General features: G+C 42.9%; 3 non-coding genes across 3 annotated transcripts; all 3 read right to left on the bottom strand.

Moving 5' to 3' along the window:
• Window positions 1-2,138: 2,138 nt before the first annotated feature.
• Window positions 2,139-2,212, bottom strand: TRNAI-AAU (transfer RNA isoleucine (anticodon AAU)). Its single transcript has one exon. It is a non-coding gene; the product is annotated as a tRNA-Ile (tRNA).
• Window positions 2,213-5,161: 2,949 nt separating this feature from the next.
• TRNAI-AAU (transfer RNA isoleucine (anticodon AAU)) lies at window positions 5,162-5,235 on the bottom strand. Its single transcript has one exon. It is a non-coding gene; the product is annotated as a tRNA-Ile (tRNA).
• An 11,057-nt stretch (window positions 5,236-16,292) lies between these two features.
• On the bottom strand, window positions 16,293-16,366 carry TRNAI-AAU (transfer RNA isoleucine (anticodon AAU)). The gene has a single exon. It is a non-coding gene; the product is annotated as a tRNA-Ile (tRNA).
• Window positions 16,367-16,925: the final 559 nt, after the last annotated feature.

Raw genomic sequence — 16,925 nt, 5'->3', positions numbered from 1 at the left:
AATTATCTTCAAACTGACTTGTAGCCTGCATCACATTTAAGTAGAACTGGGACAAAGAAGGTTAAATGCATCTCATTGGTCATTTCCCACAGCAGTACTGACCTGTGACCATTTATGGACTGCTGCTTCCAACAAAACAGCAAACTAGTCATAGTAAATCTAAAGCTGTGGGTGGGAATTCTGCATCAATCTCATGCTTCTGCAGAAATATTTTCCAAATTGACAAAGTGGCCAATACTGGGATCAAATCCGCTAACTTGGCGTGATTAGCACCATGCTCAGTCAGAAAAAGTATGCCTTCTTACTGGAGCATAGGAGGGAGGCCAGTTGCAGGGGGGAGTTTTCTTCCCTTGAAAGAAAATGCCTAACTCATTCACAAATACAACCCTTATCCTCACAAAAACATTGGTTATGTCCCGCAGCAGTACTGACCCGTGACCATGTATGCACAGCTGCTTCCAACAAAACAGCAATCTTGTGTTAGTAACTCTAAAGCTGTGAGTGCCAATTCTGCATCAATCTCATGCTTCTGCAGAAATATTTCCCAAAATGACAAGGAGGCCAATACGGGGACCCGTGACCTTGCCATTATTAGCACCACGCTCTAACCAAATGAGCTAAACAGCCAGCTGAGAGTTTTGTTTCTGACTCAAGCATAAGCAGGAGGCCAGTTGTAGGGGGATGTTTTCTTCCCTTGGAAAAAAAATGCCTAACTCATTCACACAGACAACCCTTATCCTCACAACAACCTAAAGAAAAACTCCATGTGATCTGAAGGAAATTCATGAATATTACAATTATCTTCAAACTGACTTGTGGCCTGCATCACATTTAGGTAGTACTGCGACAAAGAAGGTTAAATGCATCTCATTGGTCATTTCCCACAGCAGTACTGACCTGTGACCATTTATGGACTGCTGCTTCCAACAAAACAGCAAACTTGTCATAGTAAATCTAAAGCTGTGGGTGGGAATTCTGCATCAATCTAATGCTTCTGCAGACATTTTTCCCAAATTGACAAAGTGGCCAATACTGGGATCAAATTCACTAACTTGGCGTGATTAGCACCATGCTCAGTCAGAAAAAGTATGCTTCTGACTGGAGCATAGGAGGGAGGCCAGTTGCAGGGGGGAGTTTTCTTTCCTTGAAAGAAAATGCCTAACTCATTCACAAATACAACCCTTATCCTCACCACAACATTGGTTATGTCCGCAGCAGTACTGACCCGTGACTATGTATGCACAGCTGCTTCCAACAAAACAGCAATCTTGTGTTAGTAACTCTAAAGCTGTGAGTGCCAATTCTGCATCAATCTCATGCTTCTGCAGAAATATTTCCCAAAATGACAAAGTGGCCAATACGTGGATCGAACCCGTGACCTTGGCATTATTAGCACCACGCTCTAACCGGCCAGCTGAGAGTCCTTTTTCTGACTGGAGCATAAGAGGGAGGCCAGTTGCAGGGGGATTTTTTCTTCCCTTGGAAAAAAAATGCCTAACTCATTCACACATAAAACCCTTATCCTCACAACAACCTAAAGAAAAACTACATGTGATCTGAAGGAAATTCATGAATATGACAATTATCTTCAAACTGACTTGTAGCCTGCATCACATTTAAGTAGAACTGGGACAAAGAAGGTTAAATGCATCTCATTGGTCATTTCCCACAGCAGTACTGACCTGTGACCATTTATGGACTGCTGCTTCCACCAAAACAGCAAACTGGTCATAGTAAATCTAAAGTTGTGGGTGGGAATTCTGCATCAATCTCATGCTTCTGCAGAAATATTTCCCAAATTGACAAAGTGGCCAATACTGGGATCAAATTCGCTAACTTGGCGTGATTAGCACCATGCTCAGTCAGAAAAAGTATGCCTTCTGACTGGAGCATAGGAGGGAGGCCAGTTGCAGGGGGGAGTTTTCTTCCCTTGAAAGAAAATGCCTAACTCATTCACAAATACAACCCTTATCCTCACAACAACATTGGTTATGTCCCGCAGCAGTACTGACCCGTGACCATGTATGCACAGCTGCTACCAACAAAACAGCAATCTTGTGTTAGTAACTCTAAAGCTGTGAGTGCCAATTCTGCATCAATCTCATGCTTCTGCAGAAATATTTCCCAAAATGACAAAGTGGCCAATACGGGGATCCAACCCGTGACCTTGGCGTTATTAGCACCACGCTCTAACCAACTGAGCTAACCGGCCAGCTGAAATTCTTTTTCCCTTGGAAAAAAAATGCCTAACTCATTCACACATAAAACCCTTATCCTCACAACAACCTAAAGAAAAACTACATGTGATCTGAAGGAAATTCATGAATATGACAATTATCTTCAAACTGACTTGTAGCCTGCATCACATTTAAGTAGAACTGGGACAAAGAAGGTTAAATGCATCTCATTGGTCATTTCCCACAGCAGTACTGACCTGTGACCATTTATGGACTGCTGCTTCCAACAAAACAGCAAACTAGTCATAGTAAATCTAAAGCTGTGGGTGGGAATTCTGCATCAATCTCATGCTTCTGCAGAAATATTTCCCAAATTGACAAAGTGGCCAATACTGGGATCAAATTCGCTAACTTGGCGTGATTAGCACCATGCTCAGTCAGAAAAAGTATGCCTTCTGACTGGAGCATAGGAGGGAGGCCAGTTGCAGGGGGGAGTTTTCTTCCCTTGAAAGAAAATGCCTAACTCATTCACAAATACAACCCTTATCCTCACAACAACATTGGTTATGTCCGCAGCAGTACTGACCCGTGACTATGTATGCACAGCTGCTTCCAACAAAACAGCAATCTTGTGTTAGTAACTCTAAAGCTGTGAGTGCCAATTCTGCATCAATCTCATCCTTCTGCAGAAATATTTCCCAAAAAGACAAAGTGGCCAATACGGGGATCGAACCCGTGACCGTCCAGCTGAGAGGCTATTTCTAACTGGAGCATAAGAGGGAGGCCAGTTGCAGGGGGATTTTTTCTTCCCTTGGAAAAAAATGCCTAACTCATTCACACATAAAACCCTTATCCTCACAACAACCTAAAGAAAAACTACATGTGATCTGAAGGAAATTCACGAATATGACAATTATCTTCAAACTGACTTGTAGCCTGCATCACATTTAAGTAGAACTGGGACAAAGAAGGTTAAATGCATCTCATTGGTCATTTCCCACAGCAGTACTGACCTGTGACCATTTATGGACTGCTGCTTCCAACAAAACAGCAAACTAGTCATAGTAAATCTAAAGCTGTGGGTGGGAATTCTGCATCAATCTCATGCTTCTGCAGAAATATTTCCCAAATTGACAAAGTGGCCAATACTGGGATCAAATTCGCTAACTTGGCGTGATTAGCACCATGCTCAGTCAGAAAAAGTATGCCTTCTGACTGGAGCATAGGAGGGAGGCCAGTTGCAGGGGGGAGTTTTCTTCCCTTGAAAGAAAATGCCTAACTCATTCACAAATACAACCCTTATCCTCACAACAACATTGGTTATGTCCGCAGCAGTACTGACCCGTGACTATGTATGCACAGCTGCTTCCAACAAAACAGCAATCTTGTGTTAGTAACTCTAAAGCTGTGAGTGCCGATTCTGCATCAATCTCATCCTTCTGCAGAAATATTTCCCAAAAAGACAAAGTGGCCAATACGGGGATCGAACCCGTGACCGTCCAGCTGAGAGGCTATTTCTAACTGGAGCATAAGAGGGAGGCCAGTTGCAGGGGGATTTTTTCTTCCCTTGGAAAAAAAATGCCTAACTCATTCACACATAAAATCCTTATCCTCACAACAACCTAAAGAAAAACTACATGTGATCTGAAGGAAATTCACGAATATGACAATTATCTTCAAACTGACTTGTAGCCTGCATCACATTTAAGTAGAACTGGGACAAAGAAGGTTAAATGCATCTCATTGGTCATTTCCCACAGCAGTACTGACCTGTGACCATTTATGGACTGCTGCTTCCAACAAAACAGGAAACTAGTCATAGTAAATCTAAAGCTGTGGGTGGGAATTCTGCATCAATCTCATGCTTCTGCAGAAATATTTCCCAAATTGACAAAGTGGCCAATACTGGGATCACATTCGCTAACTTGGCGTGATTAGCACCATGCTCAGTCAGAAAAAGTATGCCTTCTGACTGGAGCATAGGAGGGAGGACAGTTGCAGGGGGGAGCTTTCTTCCCTTGAAAGAAAATGCCTAACTCATTCACAAATACAACCCTTATCCTCACAACAACATTGGTTATGTCCCGCAGCAGTACTGACCCGTGACTATGTATGCACAGCTGCTTCCAACAAAACAGCAATCTTGTGTTAGTAACTCTAAAGCTGTGAGTGCCAATTCTGCATCAATCTCATGCTTCTGCAGAAATATTTCCCAAAAAGACAAAGTGGCCAATACGGGGATCGAACCCGTGACCGTCCAGCTGAGAGGCTATTTCTAACTGGAGCATAAGAGGGAGGCCAGTTGCAGGGGGATTTTTTCTTCCCTTGGAAAAAAAATGCCTAACTCATTCACACATAAAACCCTTATCCTCACAACAACCTAAAGAAAAACTACATGTGATCTGAAGGAAATTCACGAATATGACAATTATCTTCAAACTGACTTGTAGCCTGCATCACATTTAAGTAGAACTGGGACAAAGAAGGTTAAATGCATCTCATTGGTCATTTCCCACAGCAGTACTGACCTGTGACCATTTATGGATTGCTGCTTCCAACAAAACAGGAAACTAGTCATAGTAAATCTAAAGCTGTGGGTGGGAATTCTGCATCAATCTCATGCTTCTGCAGAAATATTTCCCAAATTGACAAAGTGGCCAATACTGGGATCACATTCGCTAACTTGGCGTGATTAGCACCATGCTCAGTCAGAAAAAGTATGCCTTCTGACTGGAGCATAGGAGGGAGGACAGTTGCAGGGGGGAGCTTTCTTCCCTTGAAAGAAAATGCCTAACTCATTCACAAATACAACCCTTATCCTCACAACAACATTGGTTATGTCCCGCAGCAGTACTGACCCGTGACCATGTATGCACAGCTGCTTCCAACAAAACAGCAATCTTGTGTTAGTAACTCTAAAGCTGTGAGTGCCAATTCTGCATCAATCTCATGCTTCTGCAGAAATATTTCCCAAAATGACAAAGTGGCCAATACGTGGATCGAACCCGTGACCTTGGCGTTATTAGCACCACGCTCTAACCAACTGAGCTAACCGGCCAGCTGAGAGGCATAATTCTAACTGGAGCATAAGAGGGAGGCCAGTTGCAGGGGGATTTTTACTTCCCTTGGAAAAAAATGCCTAACTCATTCACACATAAAACCCTTATCCTCACAACAACCTAAAGAAAAACTACATGTGATCTGAAGGAAATTCATGAATATGACAATTATCTTCAAACTGACTTGTAGCCTGCATCACATTTAAGTAGAACTGGGACAAAGAAGGTTAAATGCATCTCATTGGTCATTTCCCACAGCAGTACTGACCTGTGACCATTTATGGACTGCTGCTTCCAACAAAACAGCAAACTAGTCATAGTAAATCTAAAGCTGTGGGTGGGAATTCTGCATCAATCTCATGCTTCTGCAGAAATATTTTCCAAATTGACAAAGTGGCCAATACTGGGATCAAATCCGCTAACTTGGCGTGATTAGCACCATGCTCAGTCAGAAAAAGTATGCCTTCTGACTGGAGCATAGGAGGGAGGCCAGTTGCAGGGGGGAGTTTTCTTCCCTTGAAAGAAAATGCCTAACTCATTCACAAATACAACCCTTATCCTCACAACAACATTGGTTATGTCCCGCAGCAGTACTGACCCGTGACCATGTATGCACAGCTGCTTCCAACAAAACAGCAATCTTGTGTTAGTAACTCTAAAGCTGTGAGTGCCAATTCTGCATCAATCTCATGCTTCTGCAGAAATATTTCCCAAAATGACAAGGAGGCCAATACGGGGACCCGTGACCTTGCCATTATTAGCACCACGCTCTAACCAAATGAGCTAAACAGCCAGCTGAGAGTTTTGTTTCTGACCCAAGCATAAGCAGGAGGCCAGTTGTAGGGGGATGTTTTCTTCCCTTGGAAAAAAAATGCCTAACTCATTCACACAGACAACCCTTATCCTCACAACAACCTAAAGAAAAACTCCATGTGATCTGAAGGAAATTCATGAATATTACAATTATCTTCAAACTGACTTGTGGCCTGCATCACATTTAGGTAGTACTGCGACAAAGAAGGTTAAATGCATCTCATTGGTCATTTCCCACAGCAGTACTGACCTGTGACCATTTATGGACTGCTGCTTCCAACAAAACAGCAAACTTGTCATAGTAAATCTAAAGCTGTGGGTGGGAATTCTGCATCAATCTAATGCTTCTGCAGACATTTTTCCCAAATTGACAAAGTGGCCAATACTGGGATCAAATTCACTAACTTGGCGTGATTAGCACCATGCTCAGTCAGAAAAAGTATGCTTCTGACTGGAGCATAGGAGGGAGGCCAGTTGCAGGGGGGAGTTTTCTTTCCTTGAAAGAAAATGCCTAACTCATTCACAAATACAACCCTTATCCTCACCACAACATTGGTTATGTCCAAAGCAGTACTGACCCGTGACTATGTATGCACGGCTGCTTCCAACAAAACAGCAATCTTGTGTTAGTAACTCTAAAGCTGTGAGTGCCAATTCTGCATCAATCTCATGCTTCTGCAGAAATATTTCCCAAAATGACAAAGTGGCCAATACGGGCATCGAACCCGTGACCTTGGCGTTATTAGTACGACGCTCTAACCAACTGAGCTAACCGTCCAGCTGAGAGTCCTGTTTCTGACCGGAGCATAAGAGGGAGGCCAGTTGCAGGGCGATTTTTTCTTCCCTTGGAAAAAAAATGCCTAAGTCATTCACACATAAAACCCTTATCCTCACAACAACCTAAAGAAAAACTACATGTGATCTGAAGGAAATTCATGAATATGACAATTATCTTCAAACTGACTTGTAGCCTGCATCACATTTAAGTAGAACTGGGACAAAGAAGGTTAAATGCATCTCATTGGTCATTTCCCACAGCAGTACTGACCTGTGACCATTTATGGACTGCTGCTTCCAACAGAACAGCAAACTAGTCATAGTAAATCTAAAGCTGTGGGTGGGAATTCTGCATCAATCTCATGCTTCTGCAGAAATATTTTCCAAATTGACAAAGTGGCCAATACTGGGATCAAATCCGCTAACTTGGCGTGATTAGCACCATGCTCAGTCAGAAAAAGTATGCCTTCTGACTGGAGCATAGGAGGGAGGCCAGTTGCAGGGGGGAGTTTTCTTCCCTTGAAAGAAAATGCCTAACTCATTCACAAATACAACCCTTATCCTCACAAAAACATTGGTTATGTCCCGCAGCAGTACTGACCCGTGACCATGTATGCACAGCTGCTTCCAACAAAACAGCAATCTTGTGTTAGTAACTCTAAAGCTGTGAGTGCCAATTCTGCATCAATCTCATGCTTCTGCAGAAATATTTCCCAAAATGACAAGGAGGCCAATACGGGGACCCGTGACCTTGCCATTATTAGCACCACGCTCTAACCAAATGAGCTAAACAGCCAGCTGAGAGTTTTGTTTCTGACTCAAGCATAAGCAGGAGGCCAGTTGTAGGGGGATGTTTTCTTCCCTTGGAAAAAAAATGCCTAACTCATTCACACAGACAACCCTTATCCTCACAACAACCTAAAGAAAAACTCCATGTGATCTGAAGGAAATTCATGAATATTACAATTATCTTCAAACTGACTTGTGGCCTGCATCACATTTAGGTAGTACTGCGACAAAGAAGGTTAAATGCATCTCATTGGTCATTTCCCACAGCAGTACTGACCTGTGACCATTTATGGACTGCTGCTTCCAACAAAACAGCAAACTTGTCATAGTAAATCTAAAGCTGTGGGTGGGAATTCTGCATCAATCTAATGCTTCTGCAGACATTTTTCCCAAATTGACAAAGTGGCCAATACTGGGATCAAATTCACTAACTTGGCGTGATTAGCACCATGCTCAGTCAGAAAAAGTATGCTTCTGACTGGAGCATAGGAGGGAGGCCAGTTGCAGGGGGGAGTTTTCTTTCCTTGAAAGAAAATGCCTAACTCATTCACAAATACAACCCTTATCCTCACCACAACATTGGTTATGTCCGCAGCAGTACTGACCCGTGACTATGTATGCACAGCTGCTTCCAACAAAACAGCAATCTTGTGTTAGTAACTCTAAAGCTGTGAGTGCCAATTCTGCATCAATCTCATGCTTCTGCAGAAATATTTCCCAAAATGACAAAGTGGCCAATACGGGCATCGAACCCGTGACCTTGGCGTTATTAGTACGACGCTCTAACCAACTGAGCTAACCGTCCAGCTGAGAGTCCTGTTTCTGACCGGAGCATAAGAGGGAGGCCAGTTGCAGGGCGATTTTTTCTTCCCTTGGAAAAAAAATGCCTAAGTCATTCACACATAAAACCCTTATCCTCACAACAACCTAAAGAAAAACTACATGTGATCTGAAGGAAATTCATGAATATGACAATTATCTTCAAACTGACTTGTAGCCTGCATCACATTTAAGTAGAACTGGGACAAAGAAGGTTAAATGCATCTCATTGGTCATTTCCCACAGCAGTACTGACCTGTGACCATTTATGGACTGCTGCTTCCAACAAAACAGCAAACTAGTCATAGTAAATCTAAAGCTGTGGGTGGGAATTCTGCATCAATCTCATGCTTCTGCAGAAATATTTTCCAAATTGACAAAGTGGCCAATACTGGGATCAAATCCGCTAACTTGGCGTGATTAGCACCATGCTCAGTCAGAAAAAGTATGCCTTCTGACTGGAGCATAGGAGGGAGGCCAGTTGCAGGGGGGAGTTTTCTTCCCTTGAAAGAAAATGCCTAACTCATTCACAAATACAACCCTTATCCTCACAAAAACATTGGTTATGTCCCGCAGCAGTACTGACCCATGACCATGTATGCACAGCTGCTTCCAACAAAACAGCAATCTTGTGTTAGTAACTCTAAAGCTGTGAGTGCCAATTCTGCATCAATCTCATGCTTCTGCAGAAATATTTCCCAAAATGACAAGGAGGCCAATACGGGGACCCGTGACCTTGCCATTATTAGCACCACGCTCTAACCAAATGAGCTAAACAGCCAGCTGAGAGTTTTGTTTCTGACTCAAGCATAAGCAGGAGGCCAGTGTAGGGGGATGTTTTCTTCCCTTGGAAAAAAAATGCCTAACTCATTCACACAGACAACCCTTATCCTCACAACAACCTAAAGAAAAACTCCATGTGATCTGAAGGAAATTCATGAATATTACAATTATCTTCAAACTGACTTGTGGCCTGCATCACATTTAGGTAGTACTGCGACAAAGAAGGTTAAATGCATCTCATTGGTCATTTCCCACAGCAGTACTGACCTGTGACCATTTATGGACTGCTGCTTCCAACAAAACAGCAAACTTGTCATAGTAAATCTAAAGCTGTGGGTGGGAATTCTGCATCAATCTAATGCTTCTGCAGACATTTTTCCCAAATTGACAAAGTGGCCAATACTGGGATCAAATTCACTAACTTGGCGTGATTAGCACCATGCTCAGTCAGAAAAAGTATGCTTCTGACTGGAGCATAGGAGGGAGGCCAGTTGCAGGGGGGAGTTTTCTTTCCTTGAAAGAAAATGCCTAACTCATTCACAAATACAACCCTTATCCTCACCACAACATTGGTTATGTCCAAAGCAGTACTGACCCGTGACTATGTATGCACGGCTGCTTCCAACAAAACAGCAATCTTGTGTTAGTAACTCTAAAGCTGTGAGTGCCAATTCTGCATCAATCTCATGCTTCTGCAGAAATATTTCCCAAAATGACAAAGTGGCCAATACGGGCATCGAACCCGTGACCTTGGCGTTATTAGTACGACGCTCTAACCAACTGAGCTAACCGTCCAGCTGAGAGTCCTGTTTCTGACCGGAGCATAAGAGGGAGGCCAGTTGCAGGGCGATTTTTTCTTCCCTTGGAAAAAAAATGCCTAAGTCATTCACACATAAAACCCTTATCCTCACAACAACCTAAAGAAAAACTACATGTGATCTGAAGGAAATTCATGAATATGACAATTATCTTCAAACTGACTTGTAGCCTGCATCACATTTAAGTAGAACTGGGACAAAGAAGGTTAAATGCATCTCATTGGTCATTTCCCACAGCAGTACTGACCTGTGACCATTTATGGACTGCTGCTTCCAACAGAACAGCAAACTAGTCATAGTAAATCTAAAGCTGTGGGTGGGAATTCTGCATCAATCTCATGCTTCTGCAGAAATATTTTCCAAATTGACAAAGTGGCCAATACTGGGATCAAATCCGCTAACTTGGCGTGATTAGCACCATGCTCAGTCAGAAAAAGTATGCCTTCTGACTGGAGCATAGGAGGGAGGCCAGTTGCAGGGGGGAGTTTTCTTCCCTTGAAAGAAAATGCCTAACTCATTCACAAATACAACCCTTATCCTCACAAAAACATTGGTTATGTCCCGCAGCAGTACTGACCCGTGACCATGTATGCACAGCTGCTTCCAACAAAACAGCAATCTTGTGTTAGTAACTCTAAAGCTGTGAGTGCCAATTCTGCATCAATCTCATGCTTCTGCAGAAATATTTCCCAAAATGACAAGGAGGCCAATACGGGGACCCGTGACCTTGCCATTATTAGCACCACGCTCTAACCAAATGAGCTAAACAGCCAGCTGAGAGTTTTGTTTCTGACTCAAGCATAAGCAGGAGGCCAGTTGTAGGGGGATGTTTTCTTCCCTTGGAAAAAAAATGCCTAACTCATTCACACAGACAACCCTTATCCTCACAACAACCTAAAGAAAAACTCCATGTGATCTGAAGGAAATTCATGAATATTACAATTATCTTCAAACTGACTTGTGGCCTGCATCACATTTAGGTAGTACTGCGACAAAGAAGGTTAAATGCATCTCATTGGTCATTTCCCACAGCAGTACTGACCTGTGACCATTTATGGACTGCTGCTTCCAACAAAACAGCAAACTTGTCATAGTAAATCTAAAGCTGTGGGTGGGAATTCTGCATCAATCTAATGCTTCTGCAGACATTTTTCCCAAATTGACAAAGTGGCCAATACTGGGATCAAATTCACTAACTTGGCGTGATTAGCACCATGCTCAGTCAGAAAAAGTATGCTTCTGACTGGAGCATAGGAGGGAGGCCAGTTGCAGGGGGGAGTTTTCTTTCCTTGAAAGAAAATGCCTAACTCATTCACAAATACAACCCTTATCCTCACCACAACATTGGTTATGTCCGCAGCAGTACTGACCCGTGACTATGTATGCACAGCTGCTTCCAACAAAACAGCAATCTTGTGTTAGTAACTCTAAAGCTGTGAGTGCCAATTCTGCATCAATCTCATGCTTCTGCAGAAATATTTCCCAAAATGACAAAGTGGCCAATACGGGCATCGAACCCGTGACCTTGGCGTTATTAGTACGACGCTCTAACCAACTGAGCTAACCGTCCAGCTGAGAGTCCTGTTTCTGACCGGAGCATAAGAGGGAGGCCAGTTGCAGGGCGATTTTTTCTTCCCTTGGAAAAAAAATGCCTAAGTCATTCACACATAAAACCCTTATCCTCACAACAACCTAAAGAAAAACTACATGTGATCTGAAGGAAATTCATGAATATGACAATTATCTTCAAACTGACTTGTAGCCTGCATCACATTTAAGTAGAACTGGGACAAAGAAGGTTAAATGCATCTCATTGGTCATTTCCCACAGCAGTACTGACCTGTGACCATTTATGGACTGCTGCTTCCAACAAAACAGCAAACTAGTCATAGTAAATCTAAAGCTGTGGGTGGGAATTCTGCATCAATCTCATGCTTCTGCAGAAATATTTTCCAAATTGACAAAGTGGCCAATACTGGGATCAAATCCGCTAACTTGGCGTGATTAGCACCATGCTCAGTCAGAAAAAGTATGCCTTCTGACTGGAGCATAGGAGGGAGGCCAGTTGCAGGGGGGAGTTTTCTTCCCTTGAAAGAAAATGCCTAACTCATTCACAAATACAACCCTTATCCTCACAAAAACATTGGTTATGTCCCGCAGCAGTACTGACCCATGACCATGTATGCACAGCTGCTTCCAACAAAACAGCAATCTTGTGTTAGTAACTCTAAAGCTGTGAGTGCCAATTCTGCATCAATCTCATGCTTCTGCAGAAATATTTCCCAAAATGACAAGGAGGCCAATACGGGGACCCGTGACCTTGCCATTATTAGCACCACGCTCTAACCAAATGAGCTAAACAGCCAGCTGAGAGTTTTGTTTCTGACTCAAGCATAAGCAGGAGGCCAGTGTAGGGGGATGTTTTCTTCCCTTGGAAAAAAAATGCCTAACTCATTCACACAGACAACCCTTATCCTCACAACAACCTAAAGAAAAACTCCATGTGATCTGAAGGAAATTCATGAATATTACAATTATCTTCAAACTGACTTGTGGCCTGCATCACATTTAGGTAGTACTGCGACAAAGAAGGTTAAATGCATCTCATTGGTCATTTCCCACAGCAGTACTGACCTGTGACCATTTATGGACTGCTGCTTCCAACAAAACAGCAAACTTGTCATAGTAAATCTAAAGCTGTGGGTGGGAATTCTGCATCAATCTAATGCTTCTGCAGACATTTTTCCCAAATTGACAAAGTGGCCAATACTGGGATCAAATTCACTAACTTGGCGTGATTAGCACCATGCTCAGTCAGAAAAAGTATGCTTCTGACTGGAGCATAGGAGGGAGGCCAGTTGCAGGGGGGAGTTTTCTTTCCTTGAAAGAAAATGCCTAACTCATTCACAAATACAACCCTTATCCTCACCACAACATTGGTTATGTCCAAAGCAGTACTGACCCGTGACTATGTATGCACGGCTGCTTCCAACAAAACAGCAATCTTGTGTTAGTAACTCTAAAGCTGTGAGTGCCAATTCTGCATCAATCTCATGCTTCTGCAGAAATATTTCCCAAAATGACAAAGTGGCCAATACGGGCATCGAACCCGTGACCTTGGCGTTATTAGTACGACGCTCTAACCAACTGAGCTACCCGTCCAGCTGAGAGTCCTGTTTCTGACCGGAGCATAAGAGGGAGGCCAGTTGCAGGGCGATTTTTTCTTCCCTTGGAAAAAAAATGCCTAAGTCATTCACACATAAAACCCTTATCCTCACAACAACCTAAAGAAAAACTACATGTGATCTGAAGGAAATTCATGAATATGACAATTATCTTCAAACTGACTTGTAGCCTGCATCACATTTAAGTAGAACTGGGACAAAGAAGGTTAAATGCATCTCATTGGTCATTTCCCACAGCAGTACTGACCTGTGACCATTTATGGACTGCTGCTTCCAACAAAACAGCAAACTAGTCATAGTAAATCTAAAGCTGTGGGTGGGAATTCTGCATCAATCTCATGCTTCTGCAGAAATATTTTCCAAATTGACAAAGTGGCCAATACTGGGATCAAATCCGCTAACTTGGCGTGATTAGCACCATGCTCAGTCAGAAAAAGTATGCCTTCTGACTGGAGCATAGGAGGGAGGCCAGTTGCAGGGGGGAGTTTTCTTCCCTTGAAAGAAAATGCCTAACTCATTCACAAATACAACCCTTATCCTCACAAAAACATTGGTTATGTCCCGCAGCAGTACTGACCCGTGACCATGTATGCACAGCTGCTTCCAACAAAACAGCAATCTTGTGTTAGTAACTCTAAAGCTGTGAGTGCCAATTCTGCATCAATCTCATGCTTCTGCAGAAATATTTCCCAAAATGACAAGGAGGCCAATACGGGGACCCGTGACCTTGCCATTATTAGCACCACGCTCTAACCAAATGAGCGTTTTGTTTCTGACTCAAGCATAAGCAGGAGGCCAGTTGTAGGGGGATGTTTTCTTCCCTTGGAAAAAAAATGCCTAACTCATTCACACAGACAACCCTTATCCTCACAACAACCTAAAGAAAAACTCCATGTGATCTGAAGGAAATTCATGAATATTACAATTATCTTCAAACTGACTTGTGGCCTGCATCACATTTAGGTAGTACTGCGACAAAGAAGGTTAAATGCATCTCATTGGTCATTTCCCACAGCAGTACTGACCTGTGACCATTTATGGACTGCTGCTTCCAACAAAACAGCAAACTTGTCATAGTAAATCTAAAGCTGTGGGTGGGAATTCTGCATCAATCTAATGCTTCTGCAGACATTTTTCCCAAATTGACAAAGTGGCCAATACTGGGATCAAATTCACTAACTTGGCGTGATTAGCACCATGCTCAGTCAGAAAAAGTATGCTTCTGACTGGAGCATAGGAGGGAGGCCAGTTGCAGGGGGGAGTTTTCTTTCCTTGAAAGAAAATGCCTAACTCATTCACAAATACAACCCTTATCCTCACCACAACATTGGTTATGTCCAAAGCAGTACTGACCCGTGACTATGTATGCACGGCTGCTTCCAACAAAACAGCAATCTTGTGTTAGTAACTCTAAAGCTGTGAGTGCCAATTCTGCATCAATCTCATGCTTCTGCAGAAATATTTCCCAAAATGACAAAGTGGCCAATACGGGCATCGAACCCGTGACCTTGGCGTTATTAGTACGACGCTCTAACCAACTGAGCTAACCGTCCAGCTGAGAGTCCTGTTTCTGACCGGAGCATAAGAGGGAGGCCAGTTGCAGGGCGATTTTTTCTTCCCTTGGAAAAAAAATGCCTAAGTCATTCACACATAAAACCCTTATCCTCACAACAACCTAAAGAAAAACTACATGTGATCTGAAGGAAATTCATGAATATGACAATTATCTTCAAACTGACTTGTAGCCTGCATCACATTTAAGTAGAACTGGGACAAAGAAGGTTAAATGCATCTCATTGGTCATTTCCCACAGCAGTACTGACCTGTGACCATTTATGGACTGCTGCTTCCAACAAAACAGCAAACTAGTCATAGTAAATCTAAAGCTGTGGGTGGGAATTCTGCATCAATCTCATGCTTCTGCAGAAATATTTTCCAAATTGACAAAGTGGCCAATACTGGGATCAAATCCGCTAACTTGGCGTGATTAGCACCATGCTCAGTCAGAAAAAGTATGCCTTCTGACTGGAGCATAGGAGGGAGGCCAGTTGCAGGGGGGAGTTTTCTTCCCTTGAAAGAAAATGCCTAACTCATTCACAAATACAACCCTTATCCTCACAAAAACATTGGTTATGTCCCGCAGCAGTACTGACCCGTGACCATGTATGCACAGCTGCTTCCAACAAAACAGCAATCTTGTGTTAGTAACTCTAAAGCTGTGAGTGCCAATTCTGCATCAATCTCATGCTTCTGCAGAAATATTTCCCAAAATGACAAGGAGGCCAATACGGGGACCCGTGACCTTGCCATTATTAGCACCACGCTCTAACCAAATGAGCTAAACAGCCAGCTGAGAGTTTTGTTTCTGACTCAAGCATAAGCAGGAGGCCAGTTGTAGGGGGATGTTTTCTTCCCTTGGAAAAAAAATGCCTAACTCATTCACACAGACAACCCTTATCCTCACAACAACCTAAAGAAAAACTCCATGTGATCTGAAGGAAATTCATGAATATTACAATTATCTTCAAACTGACTTGTGGCCTGCATCACATTTAGGTAGTACTGCGACAAAGAAGGTTAAATGCATCTCATTGGTCATTTCCCACAGCAGTACTGACCTGTGACCATTTATGGACTGCTGCTTCCAACAAAACAGCAAACTTGTCATAGTAAATCTAAAGCTGTGGGTGGGAATTCTGCATCAATCTAATGCTTCTGCAGACATTTTTCCCAAATTGACAATGTGGCCAATACTGGGATCAAATTCACTAACTTGGCGTGATTAGCACCATGCTCAGTCAGAAAAAGTATGCTTCTGACTGGAGCATAGGAGGGAGGCCAGTTGCAGGGGGGAGTTTTCTTTCCTTGAAAGAAAATGCCTAACTCATTCACAAATACAACCCTTATCCTCACCACAACATTGGTTATGTCCACAGCAGTACTGACCCGTGACTATGTATGCACAGCTGCTTCCAACAAAACAGCAATCTTGTGTTAGTAACTCTAAAGCTGTGAGTGCCAATTCTGCATCAATCTCATCCTTCTGCAGAAATATTTCCCAAAATGACAAAGTGGCCAATACGGGGATCGAACCCGTGACCTTGGCGTTATTAGCACCACACTCTAACCAACTGAGCTAACCGGCCAGCTGAGAGGCATATTAATGACTGGACCATAAGAGGGAGGCCAGTTGCAGGGGGGTTTTTTCTTCCCTTGGAAAAAAAATGCCTAACTCATTCACACATAAAACCCTTATCCTCACAACAACCTAAAGAAAAACTACATGTGATCTGAAGGAAATTCATTAATATGACAATTATCTTCAAACTGACTTGTAGCCTGCATCACATTTAAGTAGAACTGGGACAAAGAAGGTTAAATGCATCTCATTGGTCATTTCCCACAGCAGTACTGACCTGTGACCATTTATGGGCTGCTTCTTCCAACAACACAGCAAACTTGTCATAGTAAATCTAAAGCTGTGCGTGGGAATTCTGCATCAATCTCATGCTTCTGCAGAAATATTTCCCAAATTGACAAAGTGGCCAATACTGGGATCAAATTCGCTAACTTGGCGTGATTAGCACCATGCTCAGTCAGAAAAAGTATGCCTTCTGACTGGAGCATAGGAGGGAGGCCAGTTGCAGGGGGGAGTTTTCTTCCCTTGGAAGAAAATGCCTAACTCATTCACAAATACAACCCTTA

Source organism: Ambystoma mexicanum, chromosome 1p (genome assembly GCF_040938575.1).
Source record: "Ambystoma mexicanum isolate Mex_15411 chromosome 1p, UKY_AmexF1_1, whole genome shotgun sequence".
NCBI lineage: Eukaryota > Metazoa > Chordata > Amphibia > Caudata > Ambystomatidae > Ambystoma > Ambystoma mexicanum.
The sequence above is the reverse complement of the archived record's forward strand: the minus strand, read 5'-3'. Positions and strand labels throughout refer to the sequence as shown.